This window comes from Sminthopsis crassicaudata, chromosome 1 (assembly GCF_048593235.1).
Source record: "Sminthopsis crassicaudata isolate SCR6 chromosome 1, ASM4859323v1, whole genome shotgun sequence".
In the NCBI taxonomy this organism is placed as follows: Eukaryota; Metazoa; Chordata; class Mammalia; order Dasyuromorphia; family Dasyuridae; genus Sminthopsis; species Sminthopsis crassicaudata.
In genome coordinates this window covers 200,327,713-200,348,855 of record NC_133617.1, presented here as the reverse complement: position 1 = coordinate 200,348,855, position 21,143 = coordinate 200,327,713, and the positions used below count along the sequence as shown (strand labels likewise).

At 34.8% G+C, this 21,143-nt stretch overlaps 1 long non-coding RNA gene and 1 pseudogene across 1 annotated transcript in view; one reads left to right on the top strand and one right to left on the bottom strand.

Annotated features, from left to right (window-relative positions):
* LOC141553573 (uncharacterized) overlaps positions 1 to 21,143 on the bottom strand; it is a 223,788-nt gene that overhangs the window by 93,688 nt on the left and 108,957 nt on the right. The gene's annotated exons all lie outside the window — the stretch shown is intronic.
* LOC141552204 (DDB1- and CUL4-associated factor 4 pseudogene) lies at positions 2,934 to 4,392 on the top strand (annotated as a pseudogene).

Below are 21,143 nucleotides of genomic sequence, written 5' to 3'. Positions count from 1 at the left end.
ATTCTGCCCTGATCAGAACATTCCTAATGGACTGTGATGAGATTTGACTCCACGCATTAGAGAAAGCAATAATAATCTACCCAAGTATCCTGAGATAGCAAGGAAATGGAAAATCCACTTAAAGAACTGGTATTAAACACTAAGAATAAAGAAAAGAAGACTCCAGTGGAATGAGGAGGGAAGGGAACAGTGATCATAGCTATATTCAAAAAATACAATGAGCTGACAAAACAAGGGGAAGTAGGCAAAATTTGGATAAAGGAGAATTTTGCCTTGATGTCTAAATGCCAATAATCAGAGGGGAACAAAAATTAAATAGTTGGCCTAGAGAAGTGGTCTTAGAAGTCTCCAAGCAGAACCCAGCTGGCCATTTATAGAGAATGGTATAGTATAAACTCCTTTAGTCTAGGAGTTTGAACAGATGCTACTGCAGTGTGTTTCAAATCCCAAATTATTTGAGTTTGCAATTCTTTTTCAGTTGTGGATAGGATTAGACCACTATTAATATGCTTTTCATTTCTGGAATTCTGGAATTCTCTAATCCTGTGAAGCTCATAGTATTATGCCCATTTTATGGATGAAAAAAATGAGACAGATTCAGAGATTAACTTATTTCTCCAAGGTTACTAGGCTAATAAGGAAGGTAGAAGGAGAGAAATTAAGCATTTACTATGTGGTATAATAAGCACTATTTTAAACACTATACAACTATTCTCATTTTCTCCTCTTAACCCTAGGAGATAAATACTACTACTATTCTCATTTTACAATTGAGAAAACTGAGGTAAACACAGGTAACTGACTTGACTAGTGTCCTACAACCTAGAAATTTAGCCTCATGACCAGTGTTCACAAAACAAATTTGATCTCATTTGACCAGGACATCTTATTTACTAGAAGTTGTTTAAAGCAGCTATAAATTCAGGATTTCCTGAATCCTAGTCTCAGTATTCTATCCCTAGTCCATGTAGCTTCCAATTCAGCTTTAAAATATGGTTCTTTGGGGTGAAATCTAGTGTTCTTTCCAATATAATTTGTAGCTTTTTGCCAAGTTATTAAGTTTTCAAACAATAGAGTTCAGTTGAATCCTGGAGTAATTATAAGTATCTGGAAAACTGAAATGAAATCTCAAAAGTTTTTTGTTTTGTTTTTGTTTTTGGTGTGTGTGTGTGTGTGTATGCTGGAGAAATAGTGAAACAGGAGTATGTTCATAAGTAAGAAAGGCAAAGTGGTTCACTGAAAGAAAACCTATTTGTGAAAGTGTAGGATATATTGTTAGCCAGTCTAGCTATGCTGGGTAACACATAGAGAATGTGTGCTCCAGTGAGCTAATCCTGTTAAGATAACAATGAGTATCATACTGAGATGCACAAACAGGACTACATTATAAGGTCGCCCTCCTGTAACTTACCTAATGACTAGCCACAGTGTTCTGACATCCAAAATAAATCCAAAATCTCTCTACCCACCATTGCCACCTGAACACTCACCACTTCTTTGATACCTGATTATGAAAATTTCAATTCTCATTGATTGCTTTCATTCTTGAATAGAATCACTCTCCTCTTGACCACACTTAATTATATATTTGTTTTTACATTTCTCTAATCTTTTTGTAGTGTATCTGAAGACCTGTATCCTCAACTGGATGTGTATTCCTTAATATTACCTAATTTGGGACGATTTCTTATAACACATCCCAATGTTAATAAATTATGAAGTTAGTATAAGAGGTTTAAAGATAATTTAATATTTGAAAATAAATGTCTTTTAGAAATGGTTAAATGCAACAAAAATTACTTTTTAGTTATTAGTCTTGGAAACAGGAGAAAATTAAGTACTTAGATAAATAGATGAATTCTCAAAGCATGATAATAGTTCTCATATTACTCAGAATAAGAATAAAAGTGGTAGTAAGAGGGATTAATATGCTTTTCATTGAATAAGCCTCTTCCCATCTTCTCTCATATAATATTTAGCTTAATAATGTTACCCTATCCAGTACATGTCCAAGTATAATTCACTGAAGATTAATCATTTTCATTTGGACAGAGAGATGCTGTTTCCCCTCTTCTAAGCATCTTTCATGGTTATATATCCTTTTGCCATTGCCATGTTGAATACCAGAGGCTGATATAGTTATCTCAAATTATTTAATCATATAGTCATTTAGTCATTTAGAACTGCTCCTAATCAAGTGTCTGTCTTTATTCAATGATAATTACCTAGTGCTGATAGTCCCAACATTCATCTCAGAGTTTACATACTACATCCAGGACCAAAGAATGCCTTAGTATAATATTAAACTCTCTTTTACTCTCAGAAAATTGATTTTCTCTTGGTGACACATGCTAAAGGATTAGTGTTTTATCATTAACTCAGACAGACATCTAGTACCCAGTCTAGTGAATTCTCTACTTAAATCTTAATAATCTAATTCCTCAATCAGTAACTACTGGAAAGGTTTTCAATTATTAACTCTCTAAATTAAGTTATTTATTTCTATTAAAATGATTGCTATAGATTCGTAGGGCTTTCCCAAAGATCTATATCTGAAACCCAGGTGGATTTGCAGGAACCAGTAGGATGGTTGGCCTTGAGAAGTCTTAGAAGTTTCCCAAGTTCATTCCTATTCTCTCAGGAATGACAGCTGCTCCCCCTCTTGGGGTCTAGAAGTGGAGGAGAAAAAAAAGGAAAATTGGGGAAGGGGAAAAAGACGATAAAGTCCAATCTTGGGGAAGAAGGAATAGAACAGATGGGAAAGATTAATGTGTAGGTTGGACAGGAACAAGGACATGGAAGGGGAGTCCATATCCAGATTGGTGAAGCAGGTTACATCATTTGATCTTTAGAACAGCTTAGAACAACCCATTTTAAAGATAAAGAACTTGAGCATCAGATTTAAGTGACTTGGTCAGCACAGCACAACTAAAATGAAGAAAAGAGGTTCATATATTAGGGAGAAATATAGGAGAAGTAATTATGGTAAGAGCAATGACTGTCCCTGGAACAGAAGACAAAGTTCTAATGAAAGATCTGGAGCAGAAACATCTCATAGCTCTCAAAGGTCTGACAGCAATACTAGAGTCTTTTCATCCGCTTCTAGCTCAATTGCAAGCTCTTTGGTAGCAGTATTGCCAGGATTTTACTTTGATTCTGAAAAGAACTGTTATTTCTGCTTCCTTCCTACACATAACAACTGCAACCCCCATATAAGGGATATCATCCAACTCCAGGAGAGAGAGAGAACAGAAAACTGAAGCTTTTGGAAGAAAAGGATATGAAAAAAAAGAAATAACCAGAATTTGATTGAATTTATTATCTTTGTTAAATAAAAGGCAGTCATGTTTGCTTTACTATCCCAATTATTGTTGACTGGTTCATGAATTATGTCTAAACTGCATGCAGAGAAAGAATATGGAAATTCAAAGCCCTGATTAATCTGTTGTTGGAAATGATGACTTTAAACTTATAGTGGCTTGCAATGCCCAGGAGAGGGTATTCACAGTTAATAATGTGTAGCATGGGGACTGCAGCTATGGTATCAGCAACCTTAGTGGTATAGAAACCAAGGCTTTCACTATGGAGATGTATGACACTGCTTTATCAGCCACAAGATAAATTCTGTATACTGGACTTCTCTGACTCATTCAAATTCTCATGTTTTACTGTCTCATGACAATTGCAGATGTGTACCACTTTACTTCCTGCTTCCTTTTCCAGCAACCCACAACTGAACTCCAGCAGTGTTAAGATCTCCACTGTTTGATTATATCCATTGTGTCTGAACCCATGGGCTAATAATTGCTTCAAAGCAAGCTTGTTCAGAAGGGTCCTTGTAACAAATGCAGTGACTAGCCATCAACAGACATTTGAATCCAACAGTAATACACTGATTTAACAGTTTGCCCCCCAGGGCCCTGTACTGTTCAATAGGGACCATTCTGGCAAGGTCTTCACTATTGATTTGCCATCACTGAAGCCATAAAGTCAAGGGCTAAAAAGCTGTCTGCTTATTCCATAACTCAGCTGTAACATCTGTTTGAGTCCTACAAGATGATCAGTCTTGCAAATATGTCTGGGAAGATCAGGGTATGAGACATGAGGATGAATATATGTGTGAAACAATATGAGGGTCACAACAGTGAAAATACCTATCTGCCCCTGCATATACATGAGAAAGGAGGTCTTCTAGATGTGGAGCCCTTCATTATCCCTTCTTTATATCCATCCTTCAAGGAAGACTTATCCTGCGTGGTTTTCTCTTTTCATCTTTGGGCGCTTTCATGGAATGCTAGTATTACTCTTGGATTTTTGACAGGATCCCTATTGTTTTTCCTACAATTGAATTTGCACTGTACCAGGAAAGAAACACAGAGGATCTCAGCCTAATGGGATAGAAAAACATAAACTCATTAGAAAATATGATAGTATTGATATTATTAGCATGCTTAATAGAATATTTTCAATAAGTGCCTATTTTTTTTTTCATCTCAGTTTCTTGGGTTCAAGTTTTAAGATTTGTGTTAGGTGGAAAAGCTACAAATATATCATCTTATTCCTCTGTGGACTCAAGGAGTATGCAAATTCTTTCCTTTTCTTTGGAAAATGTCATTCTATTTTAAAAAGTAAATGACTTTCCAAGCACTGAAAGGATCCCTAGAATTGGGTTTCTCCTTCTCATTGATCAGAAAACTTTCCTTGAATCTAATGAATGAGTTAGAAGTTAATCTGTATCTGGGTTCCAAGGCACGTATACATACGTAATCAAGACAATCACTATTGTATTTCTGCAGAGATTTCTGAAGAGAGTCACTGACAGTTCCCTTATAATTTCTAAAGAGTAGAATATGGTATTATGGGATGGGTAACAGTTTAGCTTTCTTAATTATACAGCATAAAAGTCCCTGAGATATTTATTCCTGTATCACAATGGCTTTAAAGTTTTTTTTTTTCCTTTGTTAACTGTGCAATAAGTATAGTAACATGGAACTGTTTACATGGGTCAAAATAGATGGAAGTTTTGTTGTTGTTTTTTTAATTCAGCAAAATTTATAAATATTTTGCTAGATGAATCTTTCTACTAAAAAATAAAAATGTATGTTGTAAAAAATAAAATTGATTCCCACTTGATCTCTTTCATAAACTCCTATATTTTTTAAAAACAATCTTTTGAAACTCTATTAGGTGAGACATCTGTATAATTTCATGAGTATACTCTATTCTTTGCCATTTTGCCTATAGGAGGACACAGTTATACCACAGGTTTGTAAAGCAGAGATGAGAAGCTTTATTTTTATTTTGCTGGAAGACATTACTGTGTACCATTAACACCCACTAAAAGGGATATTTAAAATACCCTGTGGAGAGAAATATTCCCCTCTACATTGAAAAAACTAACAAAAATGTCTGCTGAGTATTTTTCATTTAAGGAGTTTAAGGCAGCAGCATGCAGGCTAATATAAACATTTTAATCTTTGAAAGGGCCTGACACAGCAGGTTGCTAGTACTGTTATTCCCCTGAGAACCTGAAAAGTACAATTTCCCATGTTGCATAAGGAGTCTAGAAGGTACTAAAAATAGAATCTCAGCCATTTTATTCCCAACTCAACTCAGTCCTAAAACCCAAGAAAATAACATCCTTCAGGGATCCTAAAGTATACCATCATTTTTTTTTTAATTACAACATTCATTCCTTACCAAAAAAAAAAAAAAAAAACAGAAAAAAATTGAACCATTATTTTAGTCCTTCAAGACATCCACACACATCTCCCCATTTCAGTGACATAAGTCCCCTTCTGATGTCACTTCTGAATTACCAGAGTTATGACATTACTAGGGTTCACAGGAACACAACAAATTTAAGAATTTATATTAGAGAAGTTAAAGATAACTAATCATCATCATCAAGACCTACCCTCAACTTTCCCAAAGCAATATCCCTTATTTCTTCCTTCTTTCCCTTGCTACCTACATTACATTTTAGTATTTTACTTTACTCTGTGCCTATAGTATTCTACTCACTATTTAGGTTTTTTTGTATTTTCAACTCTAACAGCTATCATTATTCCCAGCAGAGAGTAAGCATTTTTAAAATATTCTTTGACTTAACTTGAATTTAATTGAATCCTTGATTAAATTTAACTGAAACCGGAAGTTTCAGGACAAGGTTCACTTCTAGTTCAAAAGATGCCAAAGATTTAGAATAGCTCCAGGTGATTCTTCTCTTTAGTCAGAATATAAATAATATCTTATCAAGGGTCCATAATAAATTCTAGAGCAATTGTGAACAGGTAAAATTTCTCAAGAAATTTCCTTTAGAGATAACTTTTGAGCAATTTTAAGATAGGGTTTTTTGAGAAAGGTCTATATTGTCATCATAGCACAGAGTCATAGCTTTAACTAGGGATTGATTTGCATAAGAAAGCAGAACTGGGGTGAGAGGGTAGTTACCTAGGATATGACCATGTTAGAGCATCAACTTTCTTCCCTGTAGAAAGATTAATTATTACTGAAGAGATATGGCAGATCTGTGGCCAGGGTTTGGTCACCATAGAAATGAAGTATTTCCTCAGATAAAAAGTTTAGTGACCAAAGGTAAGGAAAAACATGGAGGATATCATGTTGCTTGAGGGACACCAAAGAAGTATACTCCAGAATTGTTCCTTCAGTTAACTCCAGTAAAATGACCAAAATTTAGATTGTTTTATCTATCACTATTTTCCTTTATGTGTTATTCCAAGTTCTATTTATATCTAAACCAACTTATAACATATATCTTATCCCAAAAAAACTGACCTAGCAGTTTGTACTAACATTAAGAGTTAGTACATCTTCATGTTTTGGAAGTGATCTCAATGGCAAAATAGATCGTGGCTTAGAGAATCAATAACCTCTTGTTTACTTCCAACCTGCTACTCCTGGTTGATAGCACAACACTTAACTGTACCACTGATCTGTTTTATTAGAACTAAGCACTCCTTATTTTAAGAAATATATTTGAGATAGTGAGGAGAAGGGATAAGGCAGCGTCATAGTAGAAAGAACCCATGATGAGATGTTAGAATACTTAAATTCTGGAACTATATTATGTCACTTACAGATATTGTGGTATTGGAAAAATCTTTCACCTTTCTAAGCCTTAATTTCTTCCACTGTATGCTGTACTAATTAGTTCTTATCTGAAGAAATACATTCAGTTGTAGAAATTTTTTTTAGGCAGGAGACTAAAAAAAAAGAAGTTAGAGAGACCATGCCTTATGCATATCAAATAAAGAAATTCTTTTATAGAGAATAAGGTAAAAAATCTGTCTGTCCAAAGTGAAATTATCTTGAGAATTAGTCATTGGAGGTTTTCAAGTAGAGAGGATAAATGTTCATTTTAAAATAATTTCTTAAAGTAATATAGGAATAAAAAGAGTGAAAAACCTACTATGTTCCTTGTGTTGTTTTAGACATCATAGATTCAAAGGCAAAACTGATATATATATACACACACACACACACACACACACACACACACACATGAAAAGAAAACTAAGCAATGACAGCCCAAGTCCTTATGAATACAAGCAGCAAACTCAGCCTGATACAATAGACTACGGACTTTGGAGCCTGTGTGTATATTCTGCGGCTATTTTTCAATTTGTTTACAGCATAGTAATGTTCTCTGAATAGCTCGATAGAACTGAAATATGTGTACACAAGTTATCAGTGATTCAAAAAACATTCATTTTTCTTACCAGGCTGCATTCTAGTGAGGATCCATAGACTCTGTGGATCTTCAGGTGGAGAGAGAGAGAGGGAATGTAAATGGCTTATTTGCCTTCTTGGTTTGTAGTGACTCATGAGCACATAGTCTTGCTATTGGTTTTGGCCATGTTGTTTTTATTTTTCCTTGTATTAGGTGTATGAGTATTGGAGATAGAATGAATTAGGCTTCTAGTATGTGAGTTCCAAAAGGGTATCAGAAGACTACTGGAAACCTGGAATCCCTGCCAGAGTTTATATTAGCACAACCTGGTAAAAAGCAAAATCCCAAATGATTTGCTTGACCCAACTCAATACAGAGATGAATCTACACTGAAAACTTGTCTACTGTAAACAAGGGAGAAACTTCAACCAGAGACTAATTGTACTTAGAAATAAAGTGGTTGAAGAAATGTTTTGTAACCATTTTCAGTCAGAGCCCATTCTCCCAAGGGACCATGGGGGTATAGGAAAGATTGTATCTCCTGTTTTGTTTGCTGAGTTTTGTGTTTATTTGTTTGCTTGTTCTTTGGAGGAGATGGGTGGATATATTTGTCTTTCTGTCACTGCTTTATATATTTAACTACTATCCCTATTTTAAAAGTTAATTGCTATTAATTGTTTAAATGATGCTTGTTTATTTATTCTTAGAATTATCCATAAGATCTAAGATTCTAATGGTATCAATGATATACTACCATTATCCTAATGCCTCAGGAGTTAAGTAAAGATCTCAAATTTACATAGTATATATACATATACATATATTTCAGAGGTCAGGAAAAAATCTAATGTAAATCGTGGTGCTTGAGTTGAACATTAAAGTAACTTGGAATTATAAGCAGCAAAGTTTAGGAGATAATGTATTCCAAGCATAAGGGACAGTGATTACAAAGGCTCTGGCATAGAAAGTGAAAGGTTATATTGGAGAAATATTATCAGTTTGACTAGGTACCAAAATGAAATAGAAATATATCCCTAAAAGGCTCTTTTTAAAATATTTTTTTTATTTTATAATTATAACTTTTTTTTTGACAATACATATGCATGGGTAATTTTTTACATATTATCCCTTACACTCACTTCTGTTCCGATTTTTCCCTTTCTTACCTCCACCCCTTCCCCTAGATGGAAGGCAGTCTTATACATGTTAAATGTGTTATAGTATATCCTAGATACAACATATGTGTGCAGAACCGATTTTTTTGTTGCACAGGAAGAATTGGATTCAGAAGGCAAAAATACCAACAGTTTACAGTCATTTCCCAGCGTTCCTTCTCTGGGTGTAGCTGATTCTGTCCATCATTGATCACTTGGAACTGAATTAGATCTTCTCTTTGTTGAAGATATCCACTTCTATCAGAATACATCCTCATACAGTATTGTTGTTGAAGTGTATAATGATCTCCTGGTTCTGCTCATTTCACGTAGCATCAGTTCATGTAAGTCTCTCCAATCCTCTGTATTCATCCTGTTGGTCATTTCTTACAGAACAATAATATTCCACAATATTCATATACTACAATTTACCCAACCATTCTCCAGTTGATAGGCATCCGTTCATTTTCCAGTTTTTAGCCACTACAAAAAGGGCTGCCACAAATATTTTGGCACATACAGTCCCTTTCCCTTCTTTAGTATTTCTTTGGGATATAAGCCTACAGTAGTAACACTGCTGGATCAAAGGGTATGCACAGTTTGATAACTAAAAGGCTCATTAAATTAGAAAATTACAAATTAACATTACTTATGTTACATTGTATTTTTGTATATTTTGCTAAACATTTTCCAATTACATTTCAATCTGATTAGGCTACAACCTCTGGATGAATGAAGAGGACTAAAGTGTAATAAAGTTGGAGAATGAGTTAGAATCTGGTTGTAAAAAAAATTGAATATATAACTGTTTGTTTATATTCTATTCTAAAGGCAAAAAGAATCCATTTAAGTTGATTGCAGTAGATTTTTCTTTATTTTTGAAAAATCACATTTAAAGCTATTTAAAACAAGATTTGGAGTGGGGAGAGACTGGAAGAAAGGAGACTAAAATGTAATAACCAGCTAAGATCTGATGAGATCTTGAATAAGGAAGATGGTTATGTAAATGTAAAGTATAACAGATGTGGTGAATGTTGTGGAGGCAGAAATGTCAAGATTTGACAATTAAATGGATATATGAATGAGTTAAAGATAATCCTGAGATTTTAAAACCAGGAAACTGGAAGGATGGTGACATCTTCTATGATAATACAGAAGTTTGGAAAAGGGGTTAGTTCAGAGAGAAGGATAATGAGTTTTGCTTTGGACATCTTAAATTTTAGATAGCTATAGATCATCCAGTTTGAAATGTCTTGCTGGCAATTGATAATACATACCTGGCATTCAGGAGAGTCAGAAGAGAGACAGAATATCCAGATCTGGGAATCATCTACATAGAGATAATTAAATCCATGGGAGCTGATGAAGCAAAAAAGTGTAGAAAGAGAAAAGAAGGCTCCACAAAATGATGTAGGATATATCTTCAGTCAAAGGCTGTGACATGTATAATAATTCAATAAAGGAAATTGAGGAGTGAGAGAATGTCATCAGAACCTTAAGAGAAGAGAGGAAATTTGGGAGGAAAAGAAGGTAACAATGTCAAAAGCTTAAAGAGGTCAAGAAGGATGACAATAGAGAAAAGAAGCTATTAGAGATTACTAAATCACCTCATAGAGCCCTTCCATTTATGGGCCTCTGCAATACTCCACTCACTTATTTACTTCACAGCATTGTTGTAAGAGTAAAGTATGCAGAACTCTATAGAAATGTCAGCTATTTTATGGCCGACTGAGATAATGTATATAATGCACTCTTTAATCAGAAAGTGTTATTTAAATGGAGTTATTATTATTTTAAAATTTCTAATTATGGGCAGAGCAACTAAGCTTCATGGATTTCATGTAAAATTATTTCTATAAACTCTCTTCTATGGCCAGAAATGGCACAGGGCACCGATTTCTCTGTTCTTGCTTAAATGCTTCATCTGATATATAAGACACCAGAGTCACAGCAGCTGGGAGATTAATGGAGCACCGAGCCAAGCAGCTGGCAGATAAACAGAGCAGCAGATTGCAGAGACAAAAACCAGGAGTTGGGAGGGGGGACAAAAAAGATATAGATATAGATATATAGATTATCATATGCATTTAACATATGTATGTATACATATGTATATATAGATATAATCACTGTACTAACTTTCCTATTTTACCAGGAAGTTTCCACAGAATAACCTGACAATGCCTCCAAGTTCCATTTCTTATTCCAAAACAAGGCTCAGTGTACTGTGAAGAACACCTGCCATAATCACCCTCAAAAGTTCTCCAACACAGAGTCTAGTAGCATTGTGAATTGACTTCCTGGGGATGGCCTGACCAGCATAATTATAGATTAATGAAGCAGACTTGGTGATGTGCTGGTTTGCCTGCCATCATGATTCTGCCATCCACATTCATGTCTTTTAGGAAACATTATGGTTTGAATGCTCCGAAGATGTGAGAAAAAAAGATAAATATATAAGCAGCCATATCATTCTTCTTCATAACACAGCAGAAATCACATCAGTTCTTTGTTCATGTGCCTTTCCAAAAAACGTACTGGTCCCTGAACAATTCCCCTTCTAGGACTGTAAGAAGGGCATTGCAAATCCTGACTATCATTTATTACCAATGTCATAATGAGAAAATTATAACCTCTCTGGGTTTTGGTGTGTTCATCTGAAAAATAAGTTAACTGAACTAGAGAACTTCCTCTCCTATCTTTTTATTATACCTTGGTTCTCTTCCCATCTCCCTCTCTCTTTCTTTCTGTCTCCTTTTCTCTCTCTCTCTGTCTCCATTTTTTCTCTCTCCCCCCTTCTTCTCTCTGTCTCTATCTGTCTCCCTGTCTCTTTGTCTCTGTCTCTGTCCAGTTTCTGTCTCTCTCTCTGTTTCTCCCCTTCTCTCTGTCTTTCTCTGTCTCTCCTCTTCTCTCTCTCTCTCTCTCCTCTCTCTTTTTCTCTGTCTCTCTTCTCCCTCCTCTCTCTGTTTCTCTCTCTCTCAGTCTCTCTTTCTCTCTGTCTCTCTGAGTCTCTCTCTCTGTCTCCCTCTCTCTCATACACACACATACATACACACACACCCCATACATGTACATACACACTATACATGCACCTACACCACACACACACACACACACACACACACACAAATACTATGTTAATCCCATCTCCATTGTTTTGTCCATGAGATCTTCCTCCCTAAAATGACCTCTATACTTCTCTGCATTAATACATATCCTCTCTCTATTCCAAAGCCTACATAAAGGCTGACCTGGCCCACAAAACCTTATAAATAATCTGGCTTATTAATGTTTTATCATATAACCTTCTTGGGTAGTTTCACAGATGAATTTCCCACCTTGCCAATTTAATGTAAAATCTTGGAAAGCAGAAATTATGACTTCTACTTTTGTGTCCCCACAGCAACAGTACATGTTGGTTACAAAGAAAGTGTTTGATAATTGAATAGCATTTGATTGGTCAAATCCCTTCCATTAAAGTAAGAATAGAATAAATTAAGCAAAAACAGTGGCACATTTGAAACAAAGGACTTTGAATTTTCAATATACAGAAAGGTTGGAGGAAGAAGTAAAAAAAATAAATAAATAAACAGAAGGAAATGAATAATCTAAGAAGCAGATGTAGACAGGAAAAAAAATGATGATGAAGATAATGATGATGATGATTCATATAGCATTTTAAGGTTTACAAAGCCTTTCTAATGTTACAACATTTGAGGAACTTTTTTTCAGAAGAAACAGCAAAGAAAGCAAATGTCTAAAAAATAGAAATGAAGCAATCACTGAATATGGCAACAACTTAAGTGTGGAAAAGGAAAAAAAAGATTGAGCTAAGCTCTCAAAAAATGGTTCAGTGACTGGTTCTGAATATGGATGAAAAAGAATGGAAAAGAATTATGTGGGTTTTCATCTCAACCATACATTTTAATTGATCATGATTAGGAAAGTGGTAAAAAGGGAAAATATGGGAGAATGCTAGAGAGTTTCAAAAATCTATAGGAATCAATAACTAAAGATTTTATTTCACTGAATTCTCTGTTACCTTCACTTTTAGAAACATAGTAGACACTTTGTCATCTTCTTAGCTTAGGTTCCTTTTCTATTACTCCTAACCCTATGATATTTTTAAGGAAAAATGGAACTCTGTTGCATTTAGGATGGCATATATACTTAAGAAGGTATGATTTCAGTAGTTACACTTGGATAAACATTTTTCTCTTTAGCTATATTAAAACCTGGAGGAGCAAAACATTATTTCAGATACATTTTTTCTTTATTCAAACAATTGTAGAACAAAGGAACAGTCACACTTGCATTGTACCTTCCATCAAAATAACCATTCAAAAGTCCAATTAATACTGCTTCATTTTTTCAAAATAGCATTGATCTCTTTTGGTCATCATTATTTTTCACTTCTGGAATTGACTGCTTGTTCAATTCTTAAAACATAATTTTCCACAAAAGTGAGCTCTTTCTCGAAGTTTATCTTTTTTAACATTAGACAAAAGAAGTTTTATCATACTGACTTCTTTTCTTTGAAGTTGTTTCACTCTTAGACTGCTGACTTCCAGAAGCAAATTAATAAATGTCTACTGAGATCTGATCAGAGCTTCACCTAACAATTGTTTTGACCTGGCAAATAAATGAGTAGTTAGAGGTCTAGATGTCACTATTTAAATGCCAGTAGTCTCCAGAAAGCCGTCCAGGCTACTAGTACATAATTGTAAAAACTCTCTACTGCCTTTAGAAGACAGACAAACAGAAAGGTCATGTCTTTCACTGGACTACAAAGTGGAATTTAGCTTATCTGGTATGAACGTTTCTGTTCCTTTGTTTAAAAAAAAAAAAAAAAAAGTTTTACCAACATAGGGAGTTGGGGACTGGGGCAGAAAGATGTGAGTTCTCCAAAAATATCATCCAAAATGAATTTAGTTTCTTATTGATTGTGTGGTGCACATATTTACATGGGCAATAATCAGATTGTTATGCCACAGTCCCCTTTTATTATCCTTCCTCAGTTTCTCTAATTGTCTTGCTTCAGTTTCCCTAAATTGTTCTGTCTCAGCTTCCTTGAATTGTCTGCCTCAGTTTCCATAAGTTGTTCTGACTCAGTTTCCATAAATTGTTCTGCTTCAGTTTCCCCAATTGCTCTGCCTCAGTTTGCTTGAATTGTTCTGTCTCAATCCCCCTCGTTGCAACCCCCCTTTTCTGCTCATTAGAACTGAGATAATTAGGGCTGTGGAGATCTGGAATTCCAAAAGATAAGACTCCAGATATCCTATCTCAGATACCTAATTGGAATTGTTTATATCTCTAAGTTTCAGACTTCCTGGCTCTAGTTGGACAACTCCTAAATCCTCCCGATTTGTAACAATTTGTGATTCTATCCCCAATCTATCAGAACCAGATTGATGGTCCCTGCCTGGAGATTCCCATTCACCAGACTTCATTCCTCCTTTGTCTATCCAAGCTTGGAGCTACATGTATGTATGGCATTGAGAACTCACTTTTTCTGCTGGATGCTGTGAGACATTAGGCCTAGGGGCAACATGCCCCCAGCACAATCTCTGACACTCAAATAAAATATTAAAAACTCTATAATCTCTATCTTGCCTCAGTTTCTCCAATATTACAAGATGAGGCTGTTATGAAATATTCATCTTTCTTAAATTGTAGAACAGACAATGTCAATAGGCAAGTGCATAAATTACACAAGGTATTTTCATAGAATGATAGGGATAACTGGAGAAAACAAGTCAAAGTTTGTCAAAAACAAGTTGTGATCAGAGGAAAGGAAGCTGAATTTTATAATTATGTTGATTTAATGCCTAAGAATACCAATCTAGGTACGGGTTTGTAGTTATTTCTTTATCTTATATATTTTTTGTTTCTTTAGAACACTTGTACATTAAGATTATATTGCAACTGTGTGATAGATAAATTAGGACATGGAGAGTATGAAGGCAAAGCGTAAAGTACAGCTTATTACATTACTCAGGCAAAAAGAAATGAGGATCTGAATTAGAGCTGTTGCCTTAAAAGCAGAAAATAGTAAATTGGTAGCAGAGGAAGAATCAAGAACACTGGAAAAATGATGAAAAGGATAAGTTAAAAAAATTATTCTGGGTGGATAGGTTAGATTCAGAATGTAGACATCCTTAAATGTAAGAGTCAAAAATTTGCATTATTCATTAAACAATGGAGATTCAATGAATGTGATTCAGTAGGAAAGTAACATGATCATAGGAAAGAATGATTTAATCATGTTCATTAGTGGTTTTTATTGCTCTTTTTCAATGCCCTTGAGTCTAGTTAATCTGGTCTGGTAATTTAAACTTTACTGTGTGTTTTCATATCATAATGCCTATTGTAGACATCTTTTCTGAGGGGTTTAACCACAAAGAAAAGACATATGATAATAGCAGAGATGTAAGGATCAAGTGAGAGTTGCTGTTTGTTTTTCCAGGTTGGAAGCAAAAGAGAATTATAGACAATAGAGAATAAGTTAATAGACAAAGCATGCTTGAAAATAAATGATATAGAGATAATGGCAAAAAGCCAATCTTTTGGAACAGATGGGATGAAATGAGATTGATTTTTTCAGGTGAAGGTGGTTAGTCTTAGTAAGGAGAAAGGCCGTCTCATAATATGAGACAGAGACGAAGGAAGAAATAGAGTCAAAAGGCATATGAGTGATATGAGATATGAAAGAAGGAACAAGAGAGAGTTCACAATACATAGTCTCAGATTTTTTCCTATAAAATATTAGCAAAGCTTTCACCTGAGAAGTAGGGGGAGGGGGAGCAATGTAAGATGTAGGAAAGGATGAAGAAGTTGAGAAGAACTTTGAAGAATGGGATACTAAATTGCTTAGGAAGGTATAGTTGTATTATTTAGCAGCAGTGAGACCCAGTTGAAGTTAATGTAGCATAAATTTGTAGTGGATCTTCAGTCAGAATTCTTGTGTGATTGTGTCCATCATCGTTCAGTTGTACATATGTAGAAATGAAGGCAAGGAAGGTGGGAGTGATCCAAAGTCGAGGTCTGACAGGGGACAATCAGTAAAATGGCAAAGGGGCTGGAAGTTAATGAGAGGAAGATGGAATAGAGCTGAATTGTTTCACCAAAGGGTCAAAATGGGTAGAAGAGGAAATAGTGGTTAAAACTGGAGAAACCTGAGAAAGAATCAAGGGGTCAAGAGACTTGAAGTAATGATGTGAAAAAAGGTAAGATTTGCCATTTTGGGGAAGGCAAAGGAAAGGCAAAAAGGTAATAGGTTATGGTGGGGCAAAGAGACTGAAGAATTTTTGAATATGGAGGTGGTATATTTGTAAGTGACAGCAAGATCAAGATTATGTCATCTTTGAGTGTGACTGAGAGAAAAATAAGCAGGTCATAGTAAAGGAGTAGGTTAAAGAGTTGAATAATCAAAATGCATAAGGGCAGTAGCTTAAGGGGAAAGAATAATTGTGAGCCTTGTATCAAATTCATCGAGAAAAAAGGGAAGTAATCTACAGGTCTATAAAAACAGCTACCAGGATTTTGATTGGGTGGTAGATATAATTTGCATGAACCACAAAGAAAGAGATTAATAGAAAGAACAAAAAAAGAGAACCTCTAAGAGGCAATGGAGAGCAAAGAGAATTCCAACTTCTCTGCCTTGATCAGAGAGGCAAGAAGAATGAGTGAAGCTAAAGCCAGTACTGGAAAGGATAATTATAGAAGCTATATCATCAAGGGGAGTCAAGTTTCAGTAATATCTAGAAAATGGTATGAGCAGAAAAGGAAAAAAATTAGAATGAAGGGAAGTCTGTTTTCCATGGAAGAGGTATTCCAGAAGATACAGTAGAAAGTACAAATAGATTTTGGTAGGAAGGTGGGAAGATTGAGGGAGATGGAAAGAAAGAATCAAGTGGTAGAGAATGAGAAATGATGTTTAAATTACAGTTTACAGGGGTTCAAGATCACTAGGACATGCAAGATATAACCAGGTATAGAAATGTTCATCATTGCCATTCTTCCTCTAAAATAAGACTGGAGATCATGTTAGAGATAAGAGCAGGTGCACACTCAGATGAATGGTCAGATAGAAGGCCCTGCTTCACTACTCTTCCCTTTGAAGACTGAAGATTAGGTAGAAAGGGAGATAGTTAAAGATGGAAGTCATATTCCACACGAATTTTTCCTTTCCCTCTTCCTTCAAGGGTTAAGTGACTCAGCATTTAGAAAGCTTAACATTGATTTTGCACCCACATTCCATTTAGATTGGCTAGTAGCAAGAGGTGAAAGCTGCATTAAGCACAGTTGGAAGTCATTGATTTGGGACTGATGGAAGACACCAGCCTCTTCTTATTGCCTTCCTTCAGGGCATTCCAAGAGTAACAGTAAGGGGCATGTGGTCAGAAGTAGGTCTGGCTCCTTTTTACACAATAAAAGAGAGAGGGATGATAGTTATACAGAACGTTCCACTCACTCCTTTGGGATGTCAAAAAAAATCAAGGAAGAATTCCAGCACAATTCATGGAAGCCTCCAAACCTTACAACAACTCACTGGAGAATGTGGATAAGAGTTGCATAGAATGGAGACACTGGATGAATTTCTATTATTATTATTAATTATTATTATTATTAAAGCTTTTTTTATTTTCAAAACATGTGCAGATAATTTCAACATTCACCCTTACAAAACCTTGTGTTTCAATTTTTTCCCTCCTTTCCTCCAATCCCCCCCTAGATGGCAAGTAATCCAATATATGTTAAACATGTGCAATTCTTCTATATATATTTCCATAATTATCTCACTGCACAAGAAAAATCAGATCAAAAAAGAAAAAAAAATGAGAAAGAAAACAAAATGTAAGAAAACAACAACAAAAAGTAATAATATACACTCAGTTCCCATAGTCCTCTCTCTGGATACAGATGGCTCTCTCCATCACAAGACCATTGGAAATAGCCTGAATCATTTTTTTGTTGAAGAGAGCCACATCCATCAGAATTGATCATCATGTAATCTTTGCTGTTGCTGTCTATAATGTTCTCTTGAGTCTAATTTCTTCACTTAGCATCAGTTGATATAAGTTTCTCCAGTCTTCTTTAAAATCATTCTGCTGGTCATCTCTTATAGAATAATAATATTCCATAATATTCATATATTATAACTTATTCAGCTGATGGGCATCCACTCAGTTTTCAACTTCTTGACACTCCAAAAAGGGCTACCACAAACATTTTTGCACATGTGGATCACTTTTCTTCCTTTATGATCTCTTTGGAATACAGGCCCACTGCTGGATCAAATGATATGCACAGTTTGATAGCACCTTGTCCATAGTTTCATATTGTTCTCCAAAATTGTTGAATCAGTTCACAACTCCACCAACCATGTATTAGTGTGCCATGTTTTCTCACATACCCTCCAACATTCATCATTATCTTTTCCTTTCATCTTAGCCAATCTGAGAGATGTATAGTGCCTCAGAGTTGTCTTATTTTTTCATTTCTCTGAATCAATAGTGATTTTGAGCATCTTTTCATGTGACTAGAAATGGTTTTAATTTCTTTATCTGAAAATTGTCTGTTCATATCTTTTGACCATTTATCAATTGGAGAATGTCTTGAATTCTTAAAAAATTTGAATTAATTTTCCATATATTTTAGAAATGAGACTTTTATCAGAATCCTTGAATGTAAAATTTTTCCCAGTTTATTACTTCTCTTCTAATCTTGTCTTCATTGATTTTGTTTGTACAAAAACTTTTAAACTTAATATAATCAAAATTATTCATTTTGCATTCTATAATGTATTCCAGTTCTTCCTTGACCACAAATTCCTTCCTTCTCCATAGATCTGAGAGGCAGACTATCCTTTGTTCTTCTAATTTGCTTATATCACTCTTTATATCTAAATCATAAACCCATTTCAACCTCATCTATAGGGTGTTAGATGTGGGTCAATGCCTAGTTTCTGCCATATTAATTTCCAATTTTTCCAGGAATTTTTGTCAAATCGTGAATTCTTATCCCAGAAGCTGGAGTTTTTGGGTTTATCAAAGACTAAATTACTATAGTCACTGACTATTGTGTCTTGTGAACTTAACCTATTCCATTGATCAACTACTCTGTTTCTTAGCCAGTACCAAATGGTTTTGATGACTGATGCTTTAGAATATAAGCTGGGAGAATTTCAATCTTCATTTTCAGAGAAAATTCCAAATTTATGGCATCATAGATTTATTTTTATACTTAAGTGCTGAGTAAAAGCAAACTCTTTAATTGTCCAAAAGGAAAAAACAACAACTGTATAATATGAGGAGGAAGATTTGATTAAGTAGCAATTTTAGTGAAAAGGTTTAAAAGGTCTTTCCATATTGCTCACTAAATATAATTTAACAATGTGATGTAATAACCCCAAAAAAGTAATTATATTTTAGACTGCATTGATAGGCTCAGCTTCAAAGAAAAATGAGATCATGGTTCCACTGTACCTAGGCCTTGGTCAGATCAGATATGGAGGAAAATGTTCAGCCCTAAGAACCACAGTTTAGGATGTATACTGGCAAGATGAAACTAACCACAGGAGGACAAACAGGATGATGCTATCATGAATCAGTGACATGTGAAAATAAGTTGAAGGAATTGGGGATGCTCAGTATAAAGTAGAAGACATTCATGGGTAAGTGATTTCCACTTCAAATATTTGAAGGTCAATTGTATGGTAGAGGAGATTAGAATTATTGTTCTGCTCCAGTCTGCAGAACCAAGAATAATGGGTGGTAATTGCAAAGAGACAAATCTAGTCTTGTTGCTAGTGTAAAGTTAAAGAGGAGGGAACCTGTATTTTCTTTCTCTTGGCACAAATGACTTCCTCTTTAAACTAGAATTCATTTCAGTGAAAATTGGGCAAGTTATATTAACATCCCCGTATTTGAGTTTATTCCTTCCCCAGCCTGCTTGGAAGGCTACATTTTATAATGATGTTCTTATTTATTAGCCTTCTTTTGAAAAACAAAATGTAAGTATTAAAATTTTATTGTGATAACCTTAAGTATTTTAGGCAGATTGGACTATGGGCAAACCTAAATACAAGGAAGTGAAGGCTGGAAAATGGTATTTGTCAAGTCATGAAAGGGAAAAGACAGGACCCATTTATGTCTGTCCCCACATTAGGAAAAACTTCCTAGTAATTAAAGCTGTTCTAAATTGGAATGAGCTGCTCAAAACGGGTGCCCTCTCACTAAAGGTATTCATGACAAGCCTAGAGAATATCAGGAATGTTATAACAGGGACTACTTTCCCATATGGATTGAATGAAATAGTACAAGTTTTTCTTCAGTTCTCAAGTTCTACAATTCTGTTGTGAAAGTAGCTCCTGACTTCTCGAAATTTATCTTCCAGTACTTCTATCTATCCAATTGATTTGTCTTTAATATCAACAATTTTTAAAAAATCAACAGAAATCTTTCCATAAAATAAATTAATTTGAAAAGGATTGCTGAACCCTTTTCAGGGCATGGATCTCTTTGGTGTCCACCTGTTATCCAAGTGGTTCCAAGTAGCTATAATATGTGCAATGGCTATATCCTGTAAAATCCTTTAGGCAGACAAACTAACCCAGATTGAGAGTAACCAATGGACCTCAAACCCTAGCATGTGAAGATTTCTCCTACAGATTTGGATGATACAAATAACTTGTTCCAAGGGCCACAAAGATAACTGAAGCAGGCACTGTGGAGTAATTAGAACTTGATCAGACATTGAAGATGCCAGAACCATTCAAGTCATCTTGATTTTTATCTTTCCACTAGGCTTAGAGGGAGAGAAAGAGAGAAGCTGATGATTTTGTACATCCAACCTCACTTGAATTCAATTCACTCACAAGTTAAGATATCTTTGAAAACAAAAGATAAATAACAATTGTTGTTGTTAACTTGATAGAAATGTAACCAATCTTTGAGCTTGCTTGAACTCCAAGTTTGTTTTAATTCTAAGGCTATATCAAGGATATTCATCCAATTTGCTAAGCAAAGGCCATTCTGTGGCAGAGATTATGAACTATTAAAGAGCTTAAAATGAAGGAAAGATAATCACTAAAATCTACTGTGTTTGTTTAAATCCCACATCCTATTAATGATCTTTCCATGTTATAAAGTTGTTGTTGTTATTGTTTTTTTTAATCTAAGTAGATCCTCAAGTTTTGCTAAAAAATAAATGAACTTTTCTATGTCTTTATATTGCTAGCCAATTCAATACCTTTTTTATGATTAACTGCAAGTGCCCAGGAGTGATTTTTGTTG